Source organism: Uranotaenia lowii, chromosome 3 (assembly GCF_029784155.1).
Source record: "Uranotaenia lowii strain MFRU-FL chromosome 3, ASM2978415v1, whole genome shotgun sequence".
NCBI lineage: Eukaryota > Metazoa > Arthropoda > Insecta > Diptera > Culicidae > Uranotaenia > Uranotaenia lowii.
This window is the reverse complement of record NC_073693.1, coordinates 267,108,163-267,123,295: the sequence shown is the minus strand read 5'-3', so window position 1 is coordinate 267,123,295 and position 15,133 is coordinate 267,108,163. Positions and strand designations below refer to the sequence as shown.

General features: G+C 36.9%; 1 protein-coding gene and 2 pseudogenes across 1 annotated transcript in view; 1 reads left to right on the top strand and 2 right to left on the bottom strand.

Moving 5' to 3' along the window:
- LOC129758177 (probable serine/threonine-protein kinase DDB_G0282963) overlaps nt 1-15,133 on the bottom strand; it is a 425,584-nt gene that overhangs the window by 49,361 nt on the left and 361,090 nt on the right. The window lies entirely within an intron of this gene.
- Nucleotides 1,262-5,702, bottom strand: LOC129758189 (histone H3-like; annotated as a pseudogene).
- LOC129758184 (histone H3-like) lies at nt 1,783-6,324 on the top strand (annotated as a pseudogene).

The following is a 15,133-nucleotide window of genomic DNA, read 5'->3' as shown; positions in this document are numbered from 1 at the left end:
TTTGAGTTTGGAAATATTCCAGATGGTTTTCAAAGAACGATGCATACTGCAATGCCTGTATGACATAGCAAGACAATCGCCTACATAAATTAAACCTATCCGCCATCTTACATTTTCATGGCTGACACTTATCAATTATATGAACCTTTGAATGCTCGACAAATGTGCCGTTATCAGTTTCTTGGGCTTACCTACCCGTTTATGGGTGTTGTCAGGTAGATTATTTTTGTTACAATTTCTTGATTGATCAAATGACCTGTTTTACAGATGTGTAAAGCTACTGAAGATCTAGGATTCTGTGAAGGAAGATTTTTTTTCTTCGAATCTGATTTGGCCAAATGTTCTTCGAATCTATCTATTAACTTCCTTTTTGTTTGTCCAATGTATAACTTTTCACAGTCAGAACAACTGATCTTGTACACACCGGAGCTGTGCAGAAGTTCCACTGGATCTTTTGTTGATCCTAAAATGGGTTTCAATTTATTATTGGAACTACTGAAAACCATTTCAATATTAAATTTCGTTCACTTGGATCGTTATTCATGAGCATTGAAGCTTTAAATTCCATCGATCTCCGTTGAAACCTCGTTTAGAATTGGAGTTAATGGAGGATTTTCTTAGGAGAATTTTTAGTTTTTTATTGATGATGGCTTGAATAGAACTGGGTTGGTATCCATTCTTATTAGCCGTTTGGAAGATATATTGAAGTTCCTTTTCTTCCCCATCTTTTGGAGAGGAATTGAATTCACGCTTTGAATCAAATGATGGAAAGCGGCCATCTTATCTTCGAATAAATGATTAGAGGTGCTCGGGGTAGCCGTCATAGTATTGGCTGGTTTCCTGTATGTCTCAAAATTGAAAAGATTTCCTTCTCTTTTTATAAGAACGGATTATAATGTCCTCTTCCACTTCACGAGTGATACTTGATATTCTTATGCAAACCATTTATGGATGTCAGAAATTCATCGAAGTGAACATTTTATTTTGAGTTTTGTTGTGTGGCACCTTCATTCGATCTGAAAGATATCACACATTGAGGCCAAACTTTCCAAACTGAATTCGGTATAACTTTGACATAAAAGTTTGCTCGGACCTAAGATGAAGTTGAACATATACTAAAATTGGAACAATTCGGAGAAGATTTGCTAAGCTACTCTTCCTGTCTTCCATCTTTGTACAGTAAGAAAACTCAAGTTGATCTCCTTCAAAACAGAATTTGTGGCCCTGAAAAGGGCCGATTTGAATGCATTGTGGGCAAGATTTAACCTCCGAAACCGTACAGAGTGCGTCCCTGGCGTTTCAAGGCATAGACGACGTCCATGGCAGTGACGGTCTTCCGCTTGGCGTGTTCAGTATAGGTAACAGCGTCACGGATCACGTTTTCCAGGAACACCTTCAGAACACCACGAGTTTCCTCGTAGATCAAACCGGAGATACGCTTGACTCCTCCACGACGAGCCAGACGACGGATAGCGGGCTTGGTGATTCCCTGGATGTTATCACGCAAAACCTTGCGATGACGCTTGGCGCCACCCTTTCCTAGACCTTTTCCTCCTTTGCCGCGGCCAGTCATTGTTGAAGTTTTGTGTTAGGTTGCTTACGAACGGTTGAATCGAAACTGATGCCTGCCTGTCGTTAATGGTCTCCTTATATACCTTATTCCAGAAGTAGAAGCCATCTTGAATGTCGGTAGAAAGTGGAGGGGGAAGTTTTTCGTTTTCCAGTATAAAAAGGGATGCCAGTTTGCTTCTTCAACATTTCTATTCGAAAAACTGAACAACAATGGCTCGTACCAAGCAAACCGCTCGTAAGTCCACCGGAGGAAAAGCTCCTCGCAAACAGCTGGCCACTAAGGCTGCTCGTAAGAGTGCTCCAGCCACCGGAGGAGTCAAGAAGCCTCATCGTTATCGGCCAGGAACCGTTGCTCTGCGTGAAATCCGTCGTTACCAGAAATCCACCGAGCTGCTGATCCGCAAGTTGCCCTTCCAGCGTCTGGTTCGTGAAATCGCTCAGGATTTCAAGACCGATCTGCGTTTCCAGAGCTCGGCCGTCATGGCTCTGCAGGAAGCTAGCGAGGCCTATCTGGTTGGACTGTTCGAGGACACCAATCTGTGTGCCATCCATGCCAAGCGTGTCACCATCATGCCAAAGGACATTCAGCTGGCTCGTCGTATCCGTGGAGAACGTGCTTAAATTTTCTTCTGTGGTTCGACAAACAAACGGCCCTTTTCAGGGCCACCAAATTTTCTTATTGAGAGATAGTTTTTTTTCATTCTGTTGAATTATGTTCAATTAAGTGTTGCAATTGGTTCAGCATTTTTTTAGTCCGAGTGTTCACGAGTCAATCGGGTGGGTTCTATACGGATCCGGGTCTTGAAACGTTGCTAATCATTTTTCGTTTCTTTTTATAGTATCTAACCCATTACGGTCAATCGTTGCTCGTCTCTATTGTAAAAGTTGTAATGTCTTCAGAATTCCGATCAATGATCAATGATCAACGGAATTACACTCAGAGAATAAGTACACGATACACGAAGGTGAATACCTTCCTGTTGGAATAAAAGCAGTCAAAGCGTAAGAGCTGGCCTCTTATCCGTTTTGAGCTTTAAGCTAATTGGTCATGTTTTTTTTATAAAGCATGAGAAAAGCATAAACAATTTAGTGGCGACGAGGATAAAGTCGGAATTTTAGTAAAGTGATTGTGTTCTCTTGGAAATATAATCCGTAAGGTATTTATTCACCGGTATCACAAGGGCAAGAGTTCTACGGTAAAAATCGATTTTTATATATTTTAATTTTTTTAAAAGTGGTTATCTTCCGCGCATACGCTATTTGGCGAAAGCGAAGGGTCCGAAGGCAACAGCTAGAACTAGGAAGTAACGGATTTCGAGATGATTCGAGTGATTCAATGTCTAATCTTCAGCAGTTTGTTTTTTGTTCAAGTTGTTTTAGCATTTTGTTAAGATGCGAATGAACAATGCTTTTAAATAGACATTAAAAGTATCACAAAACTCTTACAAATTTAATTTGTCGTCCTGAAAAGGACGGTCTGGAAATGGGTAGAGCCGAATCGAGTTTAAGCCTTCTTTTCGGTCTTCTTGGGCAGCAGAACGGCTTGGATGTTGGGCAAAACACCTCCCTGAGCGATGGTGACGCCAGAGAGCAGTTTGTTCAACTCCTCGTCATTGCGGATGGCCAGCTGAAGATGACGCGGGATGATACGGGTCTTCTTGTTGTCACGAGCGGCGTTTCCTGCCAATTCCAGCACTTCAGCTGCCAGATATTCCATGACAGCGGCCAGATAGACGGGAGCTCCAGCTCCGACACGTTCTGCGTAGTTGCCCTTGCGGAGCAGACGATGGATACGACCAACTGGGAACTGAAGTCCGGCACGAGATGATCGGGACTTTGCCTTTCCCTTGACTTTTCCTCCTTTGCCGCGGCCAGACATTTTGATGAGTTGAGTTCAGAGTAGCTTTACACAAACGGAACGACGAATGTAGAATGTTGGCAATGCAAAAAGGGTTGGTGCTTATATACTTTTGGCAACCCTGAGCTCACTCAGGTATGCCTATGAAGCATAAAGCAAACGAGGCAATATGCTACGCTCGATGCAGCATTAATGGGGTGAAAATAAACATAATAATGTAGGGGAAAACGACGGCATCGAAAATTACGAAAACACGTCCCGGATGAGTTTTGCCAAACAACTCAACAATGGCACCGAAAACCAGCGGAAAGGCCGCCAAGAAGTCCGGCAAGGCCCAGAAGAACATCGCCAAGGGAGACAAGAAGAAGAGGAAGGTCCGCAGGAAGGAATCTTATGCTATCTACATCTTCAAAGTGTTGAAGCAAGTCCACCCTGATACCGGAATCTCGTCCAAGGCCATGAGCATCATGAACAGCTTTGTCAACGATATCTTCGAACGTATCGCTGCTGAATCCTCTCGGCTGGCTCACTACAACAAGCGCTCGACCATCACATCCCGCGAAATCCAGACTGCCGTCCGTCTGCTGCTTCCGGGAGAGTTGGCCAAACACGCCGTCTCTGAAGGGACCAAGGCCGTCACCAAGTACACCAGCTCCAAGTAAATTGGCTTCACCATACACGATTCCTAAACGGCCCTTTTCAGGGCCACTACAAAGTTTATCAAGAGTCATGTCTCGTTTTGTTCTCATGTTTAGATTTGTCAGTCTCACATCCATTATTTTGAAAATAATCGAGAATAGTTTAGAGGAGTGATCTTGGTATGAGTAAGTTAACTGACTTCATGTAGTGGCATAAATATTTGTTTGAAAAAAAAAAATCAATGCCGTGTACCCCGATCGAACGAAATATGTGCTTTGATCCATTCATGTATCGTTGTATAGATCAATGGAAAATCGGTCTATATGGTCTTGTACGGCACGCTCTTTCGTCATTTTCAATACATTTCATGCTTCCTCATCTAATCTATCCGTCTATTATTATTTTCAGCTGAGTATTCTTCCTATTAGAGTTTATAATTCACCGAAATGCCATTAACCATTCAATAAGAATAATAAAATCAGCGGTGATGATCTGGTTGAACATTTTGTTGTTTTGTACGGAAGTTATATGGCTGCCCAAATGATTAAAATCTACCAAGCATTGAACAGGAACGCCACATTCATCGCCATTTTGCATTTCAAAAACCGAAGCTTCTTGAAGCAATAATGGTCAACGATTTGATGGCTTGCAACCAAGAACTTTTGATATAAACATAGCCTTATGACTTGTACGGTGGAATTTGAACATTAATTATTCTAATTAAATCTTATTTAAATATATACCTGAATCATTTGTCTGCATTTAAATCCATTAAAAAATAAAATAAAAAACTAACATTGCAGCTTTTTTAAAATGCGTCCTTACCTTCGATTTAGTTGTTTTGAGATTTTTATCCCAAGAAAGATATTCTCGTGCATGGGATTCCAAAGACAAGTTTGATTCATGTTAAAAACTGGAAATGGGTGATTTTGAAGTAGTTTAAGTTTAAAAATATGTCAAAGTTGGGTTGTTTATGAGCCAAGGACAAGCAGATTTAAAGGATGTAATACTGAACTAGATACCTTCTGCCTCATATTGACTACTACTTAGAAAACCTGTGTATCAAATCAACCATTCGTTTAGTTCAATCAAGCTATAGAACGTAAAAGAACCAAGTTAAAACATGTAGAATGTATATCAGCCAAAAGCTCAAAACTCATTCTTAACCAGAAAATTTAGTGGCCCTGAAAAGAGCCGTTTGTTTGAACCAACGAATGAAAATTTAAGCACGTTCTCCTCGGATACGACGAGCCAGTTGGATGTCCTTTGGCATGATGGTGACACGCTTGGCATGGATGGCACACAGATTGGTGTCCTCGAACAGTCCAACCAGATAGGCCTCGCTAGCTTCCTGCAGAGCCATGACGGCCGAGCTCTGGAAACGCAGATCGGTCTTGAAATCCTGAGCGATTTCACGAACCAGACGCTGGAAGGGCAACTTGCGGATCAGCAGCTCGGTGGATTTCTGGTAACGACGGATCTCACGCAGAGCAACGGTTCCTGGCCGATAACGATGAGGCTTCTTGACTCCTCCGGTGGCTGGAGCACTCTTACGAGCAGCCTTAGTGGCCAGCTGTTTGCGAGGAGCTTTTCCTCCGGTGGACTTACGAGCGGTTTGCTTGGTACGAGCCATGGTTGTCGAGTTGTGATCACGAAAAACGATGATTTCAGAATAACCCTGAACGGTTAAGAGCGGACATATTTATACCTCTGCTCGAGCAAAATGTTCCCGCCTAAACGGCAGATGGTATGCTCTTGCATGGAAGGGAAATTCCCCCCTAATCCAGGCAACATTATGCTCTTCAAGCGAAGCAGCAGCATAACGGAATGCTCGAAAGTCTATCCTCGGAAAATCGTATAAAAGCAGGACCCTCACAGTCCGTTAAGCATTAGTTTCGTTCCAACCGTTCGTAAGCAACCTAACTCAAATCTTCAACAATGACTGGCCGCGGCAAGGGAGGAAAAGGTCTAGGAAAGGGTGGCGCCAAGCGTCATCGCAAGGTTTTGCGTGATAACATCCAGGGAATCACCAAGCCCGCTATCCGTCGTCTGGCTCGTCGTGGAGGAGTCAAGCGTATCTCCGGTTTGATCTACGAAGAAACTCGTGGTGTTCTGAAGGTGTTCCTGGAAAACGTGATCCGTGACGCTGTTACCTATACTGAACACGCCAAGCGGAAGACCGTCACTGCCATGGACGTCGTCTATGCCTTGAAACGCCAGGGACGCACTCTGTACGGTTTCGGAGGTTAGATCATGCCAACAATGCTATCAAAACGGTCCTTTTCAGGGCCACAAAAGATTTTGGAAGAGCTCATCTTGTTTTTTTTTTTCAATTGCTCAATTCAAGACAAGAGCGTTTTAAGCATCATCTATTTTTTTGTAAATTATACTGAATTTGCATCTTACGCCCAGCATTCTTATATAGTAAAATTATACTGAATTTAACTATCACGTCTGGCAAGCAATACTTGAAATCATTCAGTCTGATTGAAGGTCGTGCAAAGCAAACTTTCAGCTAAACATTCAACTAAATCCCTTTTTAAGCTGACTTTATAATCAACAATCATTTGAATGCAAGATGGTGGTAAAATGTTTGCAAGCATTTGCCTTTGCTATGTATGTCATACAGGAATTGCAATATCGTTCTTTGAAAACTATCCGGCACATATTTCAACCCGAAAGGCAATCGTGTTGATTCATAATTCTTTCATCATCATCTTTAGAAAAAAAAACCAGGTCCGATTTCCCACCAATAAGCTAAACAACAGAATTATCGTTATCCTTTGAAAACAACCTCCTGTGTTATTGTAGTTGTTAAAAGGTTACATGAAGTTGTGAAAACTTTTTTTTTAAATACGACATTTTACTGGATTCAAAAATTATCAGGTATCATGTATAAGAATGGGGGTAGGCTTAATAGCGGCACGTTATTCAAACATACGGGAAAATTGTGCCTAACCTTTTTTTTGCCTTTCTTTCAGAAAGATATTGTTATCGGTCGATTTGGGAGATCATTAATTATGGGTCTTAGATATACCTATGGAATCAGCACGACGAGTTCAGACGATGTCTGTGTATTTTTGTGTAATAGTGTGAATTTTTGTAAACTTTGTTTTATTCGTTTTTGCGAAACTGGACAGTACAATAAAAATGATTTTTATCTTTAAAAAATTGATATTTTTCCCTTTTCAATCTATAAAAGAACGAAAAAAAAACAAAATAGTTTCTAAAAAAATTTTCATAGTAAATTTCATAAAATGTTCACTCCAAAAATGGATGGTATTCAGTTGGCTTGCCAGCAACATCCAGTAATCACTAATCAAAATTATCGTATATATGACGTCAAATTTTACATGACGTCATATACACGATGGGCGCGCTCGCTGTATATAGTGATTAAAATTAGAGCCTCCACTCCCACTCATAATGTCATCATGACGACAAAACGAGCGAGAGGAAGGAGTTGGGGAATTGTTTTAATTTCTAGCAATTATTATTATTTAATTTGTGTACCAGTTCTGTGTGACCTGAACCGGTTTCAAAAACTTTGGAGCCAAGGCTCCAAAACCATATAATGTTAATATGGATTTTCTTATGCCGCGATGGCTGGCTTTGATACTACGACGCAAGCGGGAATCTGTCAGATAATTTTGTAGTAAGTTTGAAAAAGGGCGAACGCGCCAAATGTAAACAAACCTAGCGTAACATTTCATAAGAGCGAAACTATCAGTTAGCTCGGAACAAAAAAAAAAAACGCTTTTGAAATTAAGGAACATCCAATCAAATCCTATTTTAAAAATCGACGCTATCTATTGGCCCTACCCGAATAAAAAAAAAAACATTTTAAATAGGCGTAATTTTACGTTCCAACCTGTTCCAACGAAAAGGCATCATCAAAAAATTTCACCCAATTCAATTTTATCAACTGTTTTAAAGTTTAAAGTGATTTTTTTTGTACAGACGCGTTAATTTCAAGATGTTGAATTCCCTGGACTTTAAAGTATTTCTGATTTTAAACTTAATTTAAAAAATCGGGTTCAATAGTGAGTTTCAGAATTCAGATTAAAATCCAAAAATTCAGATGCAATCCAGTGCTAGACGATTTACAAAACAAATTTACAAAATCGACGTAATTGACAAAAATGTCAAAATAGTTAATGACAACAAAAATTACATAATTGTTTAAATTTTCTTAAATTACAAAGTGGACCAAATTTACATAATTGACAAAATTGATAAAAATTACAAAATAGACAACATTCACAAACTTTTATCAAGTTTTAACAAACCTGATATATTTCGCATATATGGCAAAAATTGACAAAAATTAACAAAATTGACCAATTTTGAATGGATTGACATAAGTGATAAAATCTACAAATTTGGCAAAACTGGATAGATAAAATGAATATACATTAGGTATGAAAGGTATGCTAAAATTTTGTCATTTCTGTCATTTTTATCATTTTTGTCAATTTTGTATTTTTTTTTCAATTTTGTTATTTTTTTGCCAATTCTGTATAATCAAGTTTTTCAATTTTCTGTTTCATCAATATTGAAAATATGTTTTATCAATTTTGTTTATTCAATTTTGTCAATCTTGTCAATTTGGCCAAAATGCATTTTGATGATTATTAATTTACATTTTACATTTTCGTCCTTTTTGTCATTTCTGCCATATTTGTCATTTCTGTCATTTTTGTCATTTTTGTCATTTTTGTCATTTTTGTCATTTTTGTCATTTTTGTCATTTTTGTCATTTTTGTCATTTTTGTCATTTTTGTCATTTTTGTCATTTTTGTCATTTTTGTCATTTTTGTCATTTTTGTCATTTTTGTCAATTTCGTAAATTTTTTTCAATTTTGTTATTTTTTGGCAATTTTGTATAATAATTTTATTAAATTTTCTGTTTCATCAATATTGACAATATGTTTTATCAATTTGTCAATGTTGTTTATTCAATTTAGTCAATTTTGTCAATGTGGCCAAAATGGTCAATTTGGACAGTTTTTTTTCTCTTTCATCAATTTGACCTTATTGATAAAATTGAAATAAATTGACATAGTTGACAAAATTAAAAAATTGGCATAATTAAAAAAATTGAGATAATTGAAAAAAAAAATTACCTAATTGACAGAATATATAGGTCAAATTGATGAAACAGAAGAAACTGTACAAATTGACCATTTTGACCAAATTGACAAGATTGACAAAATTGAATAAACAAAATTGATAAAAAATACTTTCAATATTGAAGAAACAGAGAATTGAAAAACTTGATTATACAGAATTGGCAAAAAAAATATAACAAAATTGAAAAAAAAATTACAAAATTGACAAAAATTATAAAAATGACAGAAATGACAAAATTTTAGCATACCTTTCAGGGGCATTCATACTAGTATACATGTAAGAATGCCCCTGAAAGGTGTGCCAAAAACATTGATTTCTATGTTGATTCATTTTAGTAAAGGGCGAAAGCTGTTTCGAGAAAATCGCGTTGAAAGTAATTAGGTTTAATATGTAGGTCTTCAAACGGTACTTTTTCAGCCAGCTGATAATTCGATTTGTTAACATTTGGCCGCACGCCCTTTTGAAAAAATGATACCACTGCTGCTCTCACGCTGGGTAGGAAAAATAGAATCTTATTGGAAAAAAATAATGTGAGACTGGGATCAACTCATCTAGCAGTAGCATGTATCCTGACAAGTTAAAGACAAAAATCAAAAATAAATATTTTAAATATTGTCGAGTATAAGTTTTTGCATCATTCAATTCCACTTGCCGTTCCAAATGTTCTTTTCCTATGAATTAACTGACATAGAATCGTTTTTCAATTCAATTGGATAATTTCATCGTCATTACAATTTTTAATCTATTTGTCTAGAATTTTATATCTTTCATTTGATAGTATTTCATAAAAAGTTTAGTACTGACAAATTACGATAAAAAATGAGAAAAATGAAAAAAAGTATATGTTCTAACTATCTGACCCGGTAAACTTCGTTCTACCCGTTACTTAATTAATCGTTGGAAAATATTTACAGTTCTTCAACTCCTTCGTGCTCGTGAATCAGTTTTCATGAAAATCGTCTTCAAGTTGTTCGAGATTTGTCCCGTTTCTAGTTGATTTTGTATAGGAGCCCCCTTCCATAAAGAGTTATAATCTCGAAACTATTATACAAACCATCTCTGTCCCGAAAAATTCTCTGATACCAGATTTCACTTCATTTCGACCGACCATTTATACGTGATGGTGTTACAAAGAAAACGCCTCCATCTATATATATAAAAATGAATGTTTGTCTGTCTGTCTGTTCCCTATAGACTCGGAAACTACTGAACCGATCATCGTCAAAATTGGCATCTGAGGGTTTTTGAGGCCGGGGATGGTTTCTGTAATACTCAAAAATCCATCCGACTTACGGTAGGGGGGGCTTTCATACAAAATTTGTAGTTTTTCGAAGCAAATTAAAGTCATGACATCCATTTTCTCGAGATTTTTTCTTCCTTTGGGCGGTTTGTTTTTCGTCTCTATGGTCGAGGCGTCGCAAGCCAACGTCGCAAAAGGGTAGTAACCATCGCATAGCATACTGATCAGTGGGAATATTTTGGCGCGTATTTCTCAACCAAGAAGATTTTCAATGCAAGGGGTGGCGATATGAAGCCTTGATGTGATTTTTTTTCTACTTGATTCCTAGCTCATTTGTAGAGCACATGGTTATGGATGACTCCTAGATGAGACCCAGATTGACATTCTGAAATTGAAAAGTCATGGCATCCATTTTTCTTTTATTTGAGGGGTTTGTTTTTCGTCTCTATGGTCAGGCAAACGTCGTCGTCGCAAGTGGATAGTAACTGAAGCATACTGTTCATTCATTGATCGCTGGAAAAATTTAACAATCAGGCGCCTGTTTCTTAACCAAGTACCTATTTTTCTTATGCACGTGGGAGTGATATGCAACCTAGATGTGTTTTTTTTCTTGCCTAATTGCACGTGGTAATAAATGACGCCTAGATGTGACACGGATTGGAATTTTATCAATCGAATCGAAACCAATTGAAAGATTTGCAAAAATACTTCCGTATTTAGTTCATGTTAATGTAGGTAGAATTCGACTTTTCATTCAAGGAACATTAGAACATGTTCAAACGTTCAACTTTTTCTTTAAAAAAAATAAAAATTATGTTTTCTTCTAGAAATTGTTACAACTGAAACGAATTTAGAAATGAAAATGAGAGCTTTTTATTTTAAATAATTCTGAAAAAACCATCATACTTTTTGCTTACATACCAATTCAAGTACGTACTTAACATGAAAAGTGTTTTTGTGTTACATGGCTGCATAAAAGAGACTTTTGATCCGCTTCGTTTTTGAAAAGCGAGACTTAAGATCTGATATTCAACTGGACGCAAAATTTTTATGTGAAATTTTTAGTATACCCTTAAAGTGTTTAAAACAATATTCCCTTCTGTCAACTTACACGGTGGGGCAAGATCAAACGTCGAACTGATATTTTTTTAAATATTTATATTTTTTGCCGTGGTAAATTTATTTAAAAAAAAAAGAAATTTGCACTGTGTTTAATACATAACTAATTTAAAATATTTTTTTTCATTACCATGATAAGTGCTGTCTGGGAAAAATTCAAGCTATAATATCTCATGTCCACGAGTTTGGAATATGGCGAAACATTTTTTAAATATAATTTTGGCGCAAGAGGATAGATATTCAAACTGCTTCGTAGGCGAGGATGGTGAAAAAAGCTGTTTGAAAATGGCTATTAAGAATCTTTTTCATCGTTTTTTGCAAATTTCTTTAGCTTATTTTTTCAACTCCAAAAAGTACCCCATCTAAAGCTTATCAGGAGCTGGAAGTGCTCATAAAACAGAATATTAGGAATCTACTCAAAAAACTGTCTCGATTCACGCTGTTCATCGGTTTTAAAAATTCTATCTCCATAAAGTACAATCTGCAATATATTCCAATATGCGAATCTATTTCTTTCAATTAGTAATTTAATGTAAACTCGAGCCGGTTAAATTTGCCTACCTTCTTCAAACAGTGGGGGACAAAATTGGAAAAGATGGGGGAGCTCCCATGTAAATTTAAGATAACGAACTTTTCAAAGAAGGGACCATATTTAAAAAGAGTTTTTTTGTGTACAGAGTACAAATTTTAGATCTTGAAAAACGAGTTTAGAGATCAAGTTTCAGTAAATAATATATACCATCTTTGAATTGCAATTCAGAACTGCAGCTGAAGCTCTCATTTTAAAGTTGTTGGTTCTGAAGTATGATGAGGTTTGATTTAAAAAAAATGCTCTCTAAAATCTAAATTTGAATAAATTTTTACAAATTACATTTATTTTTGGAAGGTGTAGCAAAGCACAACGGGTCAGCTAGTTTTTATATATAAGAATTCAAGCTTTTTTCTTAACTTTTGCTGTACCACGAACTTTTTCAAAAGTTTCCTGCTGACCGATTTCCTTGTGCTACGTTTACCAGTAGTGAGTTTCATAAAATGAATAGCGCTATGGTCCAATTTGAAGGAAAACACATGCATTTCTTGAAGACATCATTTCAAGTCTTCCTATCCACATTGTTAAAATCGTCCGATTTAACGTAATTGAATTTTAAAATTTATTCTTCATAAACGAAACAATTTTCGCGGAGCTTTTATAAACACGAGCGATTACAATTTTTTTTGTTCGTTGCCAAACAATGAATTTTAAAACTACTGAAAGGCTATCTCGACAAATAACAACGTGTCTTTAATAACAACGAAAGATTCTTCAGAATAATGAGGGTAGAATTTCAAGAAGTCACCTGTGTAGCAGGTAAAAGTTTCAAGATGTTTCCATTGATAGATCAAACATATTTATCCACACCTTTTTCGAATTCCCAAAAGAAACTAACATGATTTTACCCCTTGTTTCGATTGTTACTCTTACAAGGCAAGTGATTACTGCTCTCATAAATTTCCATTAATGGTGTACAAAATATGGTCCCGGTGGAATTCCGTTTTGCCATCTTTGCTGGAGATTCACTCTGGCAGCAATGGTTTATAGGTTTTTAAACAAGGCTTCCGGAATCCGAAAAAGGCAATTTCTTTTGCCATTCGCCGGAAGGGATGATTTATGTACACATGCTAAGCTACACTATCATGTAGTAGGACTGTTGCAAATATCCGACCATTCTGGGCGCCAAAACAGATACAGAAAACTAAAAGGAGCCAGAAATCCTTCATCACGTTATCATCGCCGGTATGCAAATTTCGTTCCAAGTTTAGTTATGCTCCGTTGCTTTTTTCTTGATGTTACAGCAACTTTTGGGGGTCGCTCAAAATCTTCGCTTCACTTCTTATGCCGTCCACACTTGTCTAAACAAACACACATACACACGCCCACACGATTCCTCCCTTCTCGATTCAGAGATCAAGATTGGAAGAAGAAGGATTTTGGCCGGAGGTGGCGTTTCTTGCCCATTTGTTTGGCGAGCCGGCCTGGGCCTGATGACCTTTCCAAGCATGAAACGGAAATCCATCATTTCGCCCGAAGGGCTATTTTGCCTTTTCGGGAAACTCTTGGACCAAAGTTTCGATTTCGTTCTGGAAAACAGCTCACAGCCACTTTGCGAAAATTCATCCCCGGAGTGAAATTATGTTACGGTGGCAGTTTGCGAACTGAGCTGTGAGGGTCTGAGGAGGCGAGGTAGCCAAACACAGCGATTCACTTTCACTTCAGCACACCGCGTCCGTCCGTTGTTGATGGGTTGAAAAGTGTTCGGTTACACGGAGCAAGTTTTGCAACGATGTATTTGAGATGGGCCCTAAGCAAATAGGTTCGGAAGTGTCAGTAATGGGAAACCGTAATTCAAGAAAATTTCATTATAAAACTTGAGGTTGTATTTCTGCATTCAGAAACACTTCATGCTCTTCCTTGTCTACTTTTCTCAAAGCTTTAGATTCTAGTTTAATTTTAAATTTATTTGAATATGGTAACCCTATCACTACGATAAATGATAATACCAATCGGAACTTTTGGTTGAAATTTTCAACACAAAATGAGAGTTATGGCCGTAGGAACGGGGGAAGGTAGGGTTTTGAAGGTTAAACCCAATCCCCCCCCCCCCCCATGAGGATCCAAAACTGCAAGCGAGATATTCTATTCTACACTCAAAATTTTGAATTCTGAACCAAATTGTGATAATAGAGTAAGGTTAAGCAAGAGTCTAAAAACTAATACCAAAACCTCTAAAACCCGACCCAAGTCCAAAATTCTGCATTTTTTTTTTCAGAATTTTCTCACTTTTTCATTGAAATTCAGGAATATTAAACTTAGAATTCAATTGAACCCATTTCGGTGGTTCTGATTCCATAATTTTCATATCATAAATTGAATTCCTGTTTTCATATTTCGGTTTCTGAAATCCAGTTCAGGATTCTTGATTTTCAGTTTGAATAATCATAAGAAATTAGAAATGGAAAGCTGCATTGAAATTCTGGTTCAAAATTTGGTTTTGCATTTCATATAAAATTTCAATCCTATTTTTCAAGATCATATGCATTTTCAATATTTTGATAATAGTTTTCCTAATATGAAAAAAGAGAAAATTTGGTTTTATAATCAAATTCGAAGTTCTTTAACTTAATTCTTACACAAAATTAAAAAATTTAAAGCATCGAAATGACAATCAAAAATTGAAATTTCAGATTCAGATCTTTGTTAATTCATATTTTAATTCTGATTCACAATACAGATTATAAATAGATAATTTAAATAGTGAATTTAGATTAAACCTGAACTACAGAGTTTTAATAAAAGATTCATGAATGAAGGCTCTAAATTTTGCTCATAAAATTCGGATCTGGAATAAAATTCGGAAATCGCACCAACTTTTTCTACATTTCAGAAATCGTATGGAAATTCGGATGCAGATTTAAAGCGCATTTTGAGTTCAGAATTCAGATTCAAAATTCTGATTTAAAATGCAGAAAATGAAAAAAAAAACAACATAAATTGTTGAGGAATTCAAGAGAACATAGATTTCTGCGCGGTCCTT